General features: G+C 33.9%; 1 pseudogene; it reads right to left on the bottom strand.

Annotated features, from left to right (window-relative positions):
* Window positions 1–3911: 3911 nt before the first annotated feature.
* Window positions 3912–6711, bottom strand: LOC126712140 (cytochrome P450 CYP82D47-like; annotated as a pseudogene).
* Between the last annotated feature and the right edge of the window lie 2767 nt (window positions 6712–9478).

Raw genomic sequence — 9478 nt, 5'->3', positions numbered from 1 at the left:
GTCCAACAGTCGGGCAGCAACTTCATCCAAAGGATCAATGTGTGTCACCCTAGGACGTTCATTATCTCTCACATTTTGAGTGACTTCAGCCTCAGTATCAACCCTTGCTTTGGTTGACCTTCGCAAATTAACAATAGGTTCCTTGCTATTAGAATTAGCTACTATCTTCTTTTTGGGTGGCATGATACCTAGTTAACAAAGAAAACAATATATATATATATATATTTATATATATAGATGGTGCAACAATTATTACTACTAAACATAAGGAGTAACACTGCCAAGATATTTTAAAATATCTCATCAAACATAACCTAGATACCAAATGCTCTGACAAAAAAAATTCAAGATCATAACCTAGTTTTCAAGTGTCTACAGAATCATATCCTAATTTTCAAGTCTACAGAATCATAACCTAGTTTTCAAGTGTCTACAGGATCATATCCTAAGCTCTGATACCACAACTGTAACGCCCCAAAATCATAAGCAATAAAAGTATATTTAATCTAAAAAATCCATAAAAATAAAACATCACAAATGTCAAAGCTCTAATCCACCAAAAATAAAATATCCTCAAAATAATTCTCCAGTACAATGTTTAATACCATAAAAATAATAATAAAATCTTCAATCCCATAAAATAATTCGTAACTGTTGAATTCTAGAATCTCTACTCCAATAATCCCTCTAATGTATCTGTAAGGGGAAAATAAAGAGGGGTGAGATAACTCAATAAGTAGAATTCACTAACATTAGGGCATGGGAACAACCTTTCAAAAAACAAAATTCTTACAACAAATTCATAACTTGTACCTCACCAATATTTTCTCATCAAATATTTCATATTAAAAAAATATCTTTATATTGAGCCATCATAATATATATATATATATATATATATCAATACCATCACATACACAATTTCCTAGGCTTTACTCATGGTCAACGTTTATGCCCTGTTGACAGGGTTGTGTTGTCTCCTTTTTTGGGACTAAAACCTCCTTTTCATCCATTTTCTTAAGGATGGCTCCTTTGAAACCTAAAGGTGCATTCCCTTGCTAAGGAGCTTCCTTTTTGGATCCTCAATAGTATACTCCCTTGCTAAGGAGCTATCAAATGTGCACTGTCCCATTTTCTGGGATCGTCCCTTGCTAAGGACTAGTTGTAGTATGATTGTCCCTTGCTAAGGACAAATAAAATACTGAGCTTTCAATCACGACTTGCCATAAGTTTTCAAAACATATTCAAGATGCTCACATAAATAATCCATTGAAGATGCTCACAAAAATAATCCATTCATAATTCTCAAAAATATAAGGATATATTCACACATACAAATTTAAATAAATTTAGGTTGTCCCACAAGTTTTTCATAAAACGAATAATTAATGTGCACATTAAGAAAGTATAAAATATCCATTTATATGTATAGAATAACAACATATTTCTTTCATATAAAATAGTTTAATAACCAACACTGTTTTGGGAAAACCCCCAAAATTAGAAAACACCACTTACCTCTTAGTTGCAAAAATAAAAGGAATCAATCACCCTTGAATCACAATGAATCAATAGAATTAGAGCCTAGCAACACCAAAAAAAATAGGTCCATCAATACATGAATTTGCCACTAAAATCTGTTTTCACACTTAAACATTTTGTCCTGAACAATACTGATATATCCAAATTCTCTATTTATTCACTTAACTATCTAATTCACCCTAATATTATATATATTCAATCTAAGTCCTATTCCCACAAACGTTGTGGCAAAGCAATTCATCAAGTTGAGGCAGCTTGGGAAATTCTCCATCACAAAATTTACAATTGTATGGGTGTAATAGAAGATCATAACACCAACTTCATCGCCAGATTCCCAAATTGGGATCCATCAAATACCAGCCCTCCTTTTAAAAGCTTTAAATCTTCATAGTAAAAATTATTATATATATTCAATCAAATATAGGCAGCCACGTACTAGCCTTACTATCAATCTAGTTGCCTATTGTCCCTTTAATGTCGCTGGACTAGTTTTAGACAATAATAAAAGGTGATGGTTAATCGGTCAACAATTGAGGCTATGTGTGAATGCATATTAACCACAAGCACACTTTTTCCTTTAACATGGTGACAAAGTCCAAGCCTATTACTTTATTTGGTTCAATTTCAAAGTTTGTGGCCCTTTCCTGACATATTGACCATTCCTTATCTAATATAATACAATTATAGGAGTATTTTTCTATTAGTATAATAATAGTCTAGGTTCATAACAATTGCTAGCTATTGACTATTCAAACTTTTTAAATCTAGAGCATGAGAAAATCATACCTGTAGACTCCAACTCAACGCCATAGTGAAGAAAGGCAAAGTTCAATAGTCGACTGAAGCAAAAGGAAGCTCCCATCAGTAAAATACACGTGTGACTAAAGAGGAAGAAAGCTAGGGTTTTATTTTATTTTTATTTTTTTAAAGCTTATCAAGGCCCATATATTTATTTATGCCATCTCACTTGGGCTTCATATTCCATAGTATATATCTCATTTTTAATATCTTAGGCCCAAATCAATTTAATCCATTTAATTGTAGGGCTCATTTATAATTTACGTATAATAATTTAATTGGTATCAAAATTATGGGGTGTTACATGCTTGGTCAAGGAATCAAGCTACTGCCCAGCCTTCAGTAGTTTTATTATTATTATTTTTTTAGATTTTCGTTCAAATTTTCTTTTTAGTTTTTCCTTTTTGCTTGAAAAACCTCAATATATTGTTAAGTTGCTCAAATTATGGACCAAAATTTTATTTTATTAGCATAAAAAAAAATTCAAGGTGCTCCCAATTTTTTTTTTAAAGGTAAATAAATATAAAATTTTAAATTATTATATAAAAAAAATTCCAAGTCAGGGTGGTCCCAAGACCACCCTGGCCATAAGGTGGCGCCGCCACTGTCCAAAGAGTAGGAGAGCACAACCTTTTCATGTATGGTTTTCAGCGGCAAGTTCTGAGTGATAGATATCAAGTATATATGAACCCATCATTAATATCATTTTTAATTTCACCACTCACAACCTGTCACTTTAGCAAGTTGTAGAAAAATTGTGCCTCGAAATTTATTCTTTTGACAGAAGTTGGAGGGCTATGCCCTAAATCAAAAGAACATGTGATTCATGTGAATGCAATGAATATATATCTCACATGTAAAAAAATGTTATATTATATGTTGATGTTTTGTGATTGGCAAATTCCGTGACATTATAATTTGAATCAAGTTTGTAACGTGATAAGTTCAAATTGAAATGTTCAAGATGCAATTTAAAGAAGACAATTATTAAGGAATTTGACAGCGCTACAATTAACTAATGAATCCAAAACGGCCATCAAAAATGGAATTTAAAACAAAGGAGAGACAGGGAGAGATATTTTAGAGGTCAGACTTATAAGATATTTTGTTAGAAGCATGTGTTTAAATGATTAAATTTACAATATTTCAATAGTTTAAACTTTTATGACAATTGGTAATTTAACATACTTTCTCCTATCAATGGGGGTAAAACTTGCAACACAAGCATGCAATTTAGAAGGGAATGAGCTTCTTTTAGGGTGATTAAGTTTAGGAGGCAATTATTCCTGTGACCACCTGCCCTGCTTTGATCACCTTGATTTCAAAAACAAAAAAAAAAACCTTTACCTCTTCTACTTTTTTTTTTTTTTTTTTTTTTGAGAAAAATCTTCTTAGTTTGTGTTAGATTATGATACAACATATTGAATGATAGTGCTAACTTAATTTAATTTAAAAACAACATGATCGCAATTAATTATTTTTTCGGGCATAAAATATGAAGCCCAAGTTTCGACATTTTATGGTGTATAGAAATTTCGATTTCTTATGACAAAATCTCTCTTTGGAGGATGAGATTGAAAAAATTCAAATCTATTTATGTCTAAATAACCCAACATAATGAAAGTGGAGAAATAACCATTTTCCCCCAATTATTAGGCATTGTTATTTCCATTTCACAATAGCAAACTCATAGTGTCCTGCAAAATGGCATGCCCAGTAACAAAGTATAGACAACTCATGGCAAATTTTGATCAAATCACAATTCTTAGACCTGCACATGAATTATATTAGATAGTCTTTAATCCATAAAGCATGGAAGGTGTAGGCGAGGTTTGATGAGAACTTCAAGTGGGGTGGCTTTGTTGTTTGTGAGACCAACTGTCTCGGTCATATCAACCTTTGCATCCGAGGGAATTGAGATATCATACATGTGTAGAAAACTAGCCAATGCTAAGTGAACCATTTGAAGGCCAAAAGATATTCCAGGACATACTCTTCTACCACTTCCAAATGGGAGCAATTCGAAATTTTGACCCCTAACATCAACATTCTTGTGGGTGGTGAGAAATCTTTCGGGCTTGAACTCTAATGGGTCTAACCATATGCGTGGATCTGTTTGGATTTTCCATACATTTGTGATTAATCGAGTGCCTTTTGGAACATGGTAACCACCTATAATGCAATTCTCAGTGAATTCACGTGGTGCTGCTAGTCGACCTGCGGGATACAAACGTAATGTCTCTTTAACTATGGCTTGGAGATAGACTAGCTTACTGATGTCTGATTCATTTACAATTCTTTCCCTGCCCACTTGGACATCAAGCTCATCTTGGGCCTTCTTCAACACATGGCGGTTGTTTAGCAATAACGCTATTGTCCAAGTTAGAGTAACTGTGCTAGTGTCACTGCCTCCAGCAACCATACTCTGCAAAGTGCATACCTTTTGTTAGAATGCAAATGTAAAGCAAAAAATGTCCTATGTTTTGGAGCTTTAGCTTGTAAGGAAAAGCAAAGGAGCATAATTATATACACGAAGCAATACAGAATACTGTGACAGTGTAACACGACAAATTGTTACATTGAAGTAAGACATTACATGGTTGGATTTTACAATATATATATATATATATATATATATATTGTGATATTTGCAATACACTTCTTTGTTTTCTAAATTGCAAGGCCTAAAAAAAAACTATTCATCTACTATTTAAGGAAATGTAGTATATTAGCCTACCTACGTTATAGAATAAAGGTTTTCCAGCAAAGCATAAATGACTAATCTTTTGTAAGGATGGGTAAAGGATTGGGTTGCCTATGCACCCTACATTTGCTTAAAAAGTTTATTATTATTATTATTATTTATGAGTTTCATTGTACTTTTTAGTATCTTTTAGTTTTTTTTTTTGCTTTATTTACCATACTTTCAGGAAAAAAAAAATTAGTTTCAATTAAATAAGTTGTTAACAAATAGACATTTATTTTTGGTATGTCCTGCATTTGAGAGCCGCCTTACTTGGAACATGTTCAAGCAAGCCCCTTCCTTTCAAATCTGCTTGTTTCAGTTAATTCAATAGCCTTTTTCATTGCTTTTTGAAATGAAACCCTATTCTTTAATTGTCCGGCTATAAATTTGGCGAGAATATTAGGGTGTCCATAAGGGTTTGTAATTCTTGTAAGAGCGATGTTGAGTTTTCGGTTTACACAATTAATTTCTTTTTTACATCTATCTGTAATTCTTTGAGCCCCACCTTTACCTTCTAGTAATAATTTTAGAAATCCATATAGATTATGACCTGAGCAAAACTCCGTGAAGAAGTGAAAAGAGAAAACATACCAAACATGTGGCTTTGTTGATTGTATCAGCATCGTAACCTTCAAGCTCAGCACCATCAAGGACACGGAGCATTATGTCCATGAAATCTTCCTCCCCTTTATTCTCGGATGAAGCTCTCTTTCGCTTATGCTCTTCCAACCATTCCCCAAGAATTCCATCCAATTCCTTTGCAGTTTTCTTCATGGCCTTTTCATGTCCACCCAAATCTAACCATCCAAGAAAAGGAATAGCATCAGACACCACAAACAACCCCAAAAGATGAAAGAAGTCCCCCAAGGCCTTTTGGCAACGCCGAGCCTCTTCTTCATTAACCCCATCACTAGTACCAAAGTACCTCTTTCCAGCAATCATCCTAAGAATCACGTTGAGGTTCATATCCCCAAACCATTGCTTCAACTCCACCAAAATCAAGCCTGACCCGTTCTTTTTCTTGATCCAAAGTTTGTGTAAATCTTTTATATCGTTCTCAACTTCAGAGACTCTAATGTGGGAAAGCATCTCAAGCCGGCGATTAGATAGTAGCTCTAAAGTGGTTATTTTACGCAATTCACGCCAATAGGGACCATGGGGTGCAAAGCCAAACACAGCGTAGTTATAGCACAAGTGTTTTATGGCAACTAGTTTGGGCCGCGAGGACACGGCCAAGTCATTGGTGGTGAAGCACTCCTTAGCCATCTCCCAACTGCTCAACACCAAAGCAGGGTGCAATCCAAGCTTGATTGTAAAAAGTGGTCCATACTTATCGGCCATGGCTCCCAAAGTGATGTGGGGAGTCTGAGTTGCTCCCAACAGAGGGAGGTGACCAATTACAGGCCATGCACCAGCAGGAGTTGGTGCTGTTTTGGCTAGGCCAACTCTGGACCTCTTTAGAAGATAGTAGGAGAAAAGAATTATGGCTAAAAGTCCAGCTATGGTAGCAGAATTTAGGAAAGGTGGAAGAAAATCCATTTTAGGCTAAGCTTGTAGGGACTCCTCTGGATACCTTTCGTGAGAATCCTTTATGTTTACCTATTCATTGTTGGGTGCATCATAGCCCCATGGGTCCAGCCCACACCTTATAAAAGCTCTAAATGAGCTTATCTTGCAAGCTTGTAGAAAAGAGACAGGACTTTAGGCGTGTGGGACACGCTGGTTTTTGGCGGAAACAAAACAGAGGCCATTCAGCCATTTCGTGTTGGACTTTAGTAATCATTTATTTTAACTCACGATAAACATGGAGGGGATTCAGGATTTTTCTTTAACATTATGGACATTTTGCTTGTGTGGTCTGTTTTATTTTAGGTAACTTCTATGAGCAGTGAGAAATGTAATACAAGTTTTTTTTTACATTAAACTTATAAATTGTTATATCACCGGTTTTAAATAATAGGCAATTCAAATATTTAGTTATAAGGTGATTGAAATCTCTTTCTCAAAAAAAAAAAAAAAAAGTGATTGAAATCTATTAATTATATTTATTATCACAACAGCTTATAAATTTTGTGCAATAAAATGTGTACTACTTTTAACCTATTTGTTATAGTATAGGTATCTTCCAAAAGAATGAGGCCGTCTTGCATTCCTTAAAGATGCTTCAACATAATGCCTTTTGAATTATGTATCCTCGTCATGTGTTATTCTAAAAAATTGTGTAAGGTATTATGCTAAAACTTTTATTAAAACATGATTATGTTGAATAAGTTTGAAGAAGCGTAGATTATGTAGAATGCATTTTCTCACATTCAACCAATTTTATTAGTATGACTATATTATTAGCATGACTATAGTAAAAAAAAGAATTAATTGTTTCTTATAAATATATTTTACAAATAAATATAAAAATTCATTATAATTGACATTCATTACATAAAATCCCAAAAAAAATGTATTTATTAATATCCATTACATACATTATAATTGACATACTTTTCCTTCTATCTCTTTTTTGTTTTTAATTATTTTCCCCCCCACTTTATTTCCCACCATTCAGTACAACCCACTTCCCTATCTATTTTTCCTCACTTTATCCCCACCGCATGTTCAACCGACCATCACCCCCTTCAATTTTATCACTTTCTTTTTTCTTCACTATCTCTCTATCTCCCTTTCCACTCTCTTTTTCCTTTTTCACCAGTTCTCTTCAATCTCTTTCCCCTTTATTTATTTATTTTTCTTTCTTCACTGATTCACCAGATGCTTGATTGGTAAATCCCAATCACCCCATCTATATAGTTGGAAACTTGGAATAGACTGCAAAAATATATATCCATAGTAGTAGTAGTAGGTGCACGTGCTTCTAGGCTGACATCTTCATCGAAAGGTGATGTTCGCCATGGAAGTCGTGAATCAAATACATAATATATAAATCCATTATTTTTATTTTTATTTTTACTTATTCTTGTAATATTATGTCATATAAGTTTTTGAAACTTCACAATTTTACTCATCATTTTTTTAGATATATTTTTAAGTTGAATGTAAAGTCTATTTCATAATTACGCTCTCCCTTAAAATCTTAGCCCATCATATTTAAAGAAAATGATCAATGATTGCAAATTTTTCTTATCTGGGTTTAGGTTATTTTTAGTCAACAACATTAAACTTATCGGTAATGCCATAGCACATGTTTTAGTAAGAAAAGCTAACCCAACATAATGAAGGTGGAGAAATAACCATATTCCCCAATTAGGCATTGTTATTTCCATTTAAAACAGTAAACTCATAATGTATTGCAATTTGGCACACCTACCAACAAAGTACAGACAACTCAGGTCAAATTTTGATCAAACCACATTTCTTACGGTCCATTTAAGATCTGCTTATTTTACTGAAATTAAAAACTTGTTGTTGATATAGTACAGTGGACTCAAGAATAGTACCAAAAAGTGCAATAGGACCTATAAATAGTAGCAAAAATAAATTGGCAAAAATAATCTTTGTCAAACAAACACTTAAACATGCACGTACGACTGCACATGAATTCTACTAGACAGTCTTTAATCCATAAAGCTTGGAAGGTGTAAGCGAGGTTTGATGAGAACTTCAAGTGGGGTGGCTTTGTGGTTTGTGAGTCCAATTGTCTCGGTCATATCAACCTTATCACCCGAGGGCATTGAGATATCATATATGTGTAGAAAACTAGCCAGTACTAAGGGAACCATTTGAAGGGCAAAAGATATTCCAGGGCATGCTCTTCTGCCACTTCCAAATGGGAGCACTTTGAAAATTTGACTCCTAACATCAACATTCTTGTGGATGGTGAGAAATATTTCGGGCTTGAACTCTAATGGGTCTAGCCATATGCGTGGATCTATTTGGATTTTCCAAAGGTTTGTGATTAATTGTGTTCCTTTTGGAACATGGTATCCACCTATAATGCAATTCTCAGAAAATACACGTGGTGTTGATAATCAACCTGTAGGATACAAACGTAATGTCTCTTTAATTATGGCTTAGAGATAGACTAGCTTACTAAGGTCTGATTTATTTACAATTCTTTCCTTTCCCACTTGGACATCAAGCTCATCTTGTGCAATCTTCAACACATGGTGGTTTAGTAGTAGTGCTATTGCCCAAGTTAGGGTAATTGTGGTAGTGCCACTGCCTCCTGCAATCATAATCTGCAAGGTACATTTTGGTTTATTTTTTGGGTTAGATTGAGGCTCTGAAGCAAACAATCTTGGCATCTTGTATTTTATAGCTTAACTTGTGAGATCATGAAGCTATGAAGAAAGGACCCATGCAATTAGGAAATGGATATACAATAGTACGTACTAATTACTATACAACAAAACAATTTTTGAGAAATTATACTATCACTTG

This window comes from Quercus robur, chromosome 2 (genome assembly GCF_932294415.1).
Source record: "Quercus robur chromosome 2, dhQueRobu3.1, whole genome shotgun sequence".
NCBI classification, from domain to species: Eukaryota; Viridiplantae; Streptophyta; class Magnoliopsida; order Fagales; family Fagaceae; genus Quercus; species Quercus robur.
The sequence above is the reverse complement of the archived record's forward strand: the minus strand, read 5'-3'. Positions and strand labels throughout refer to the sequence as shown.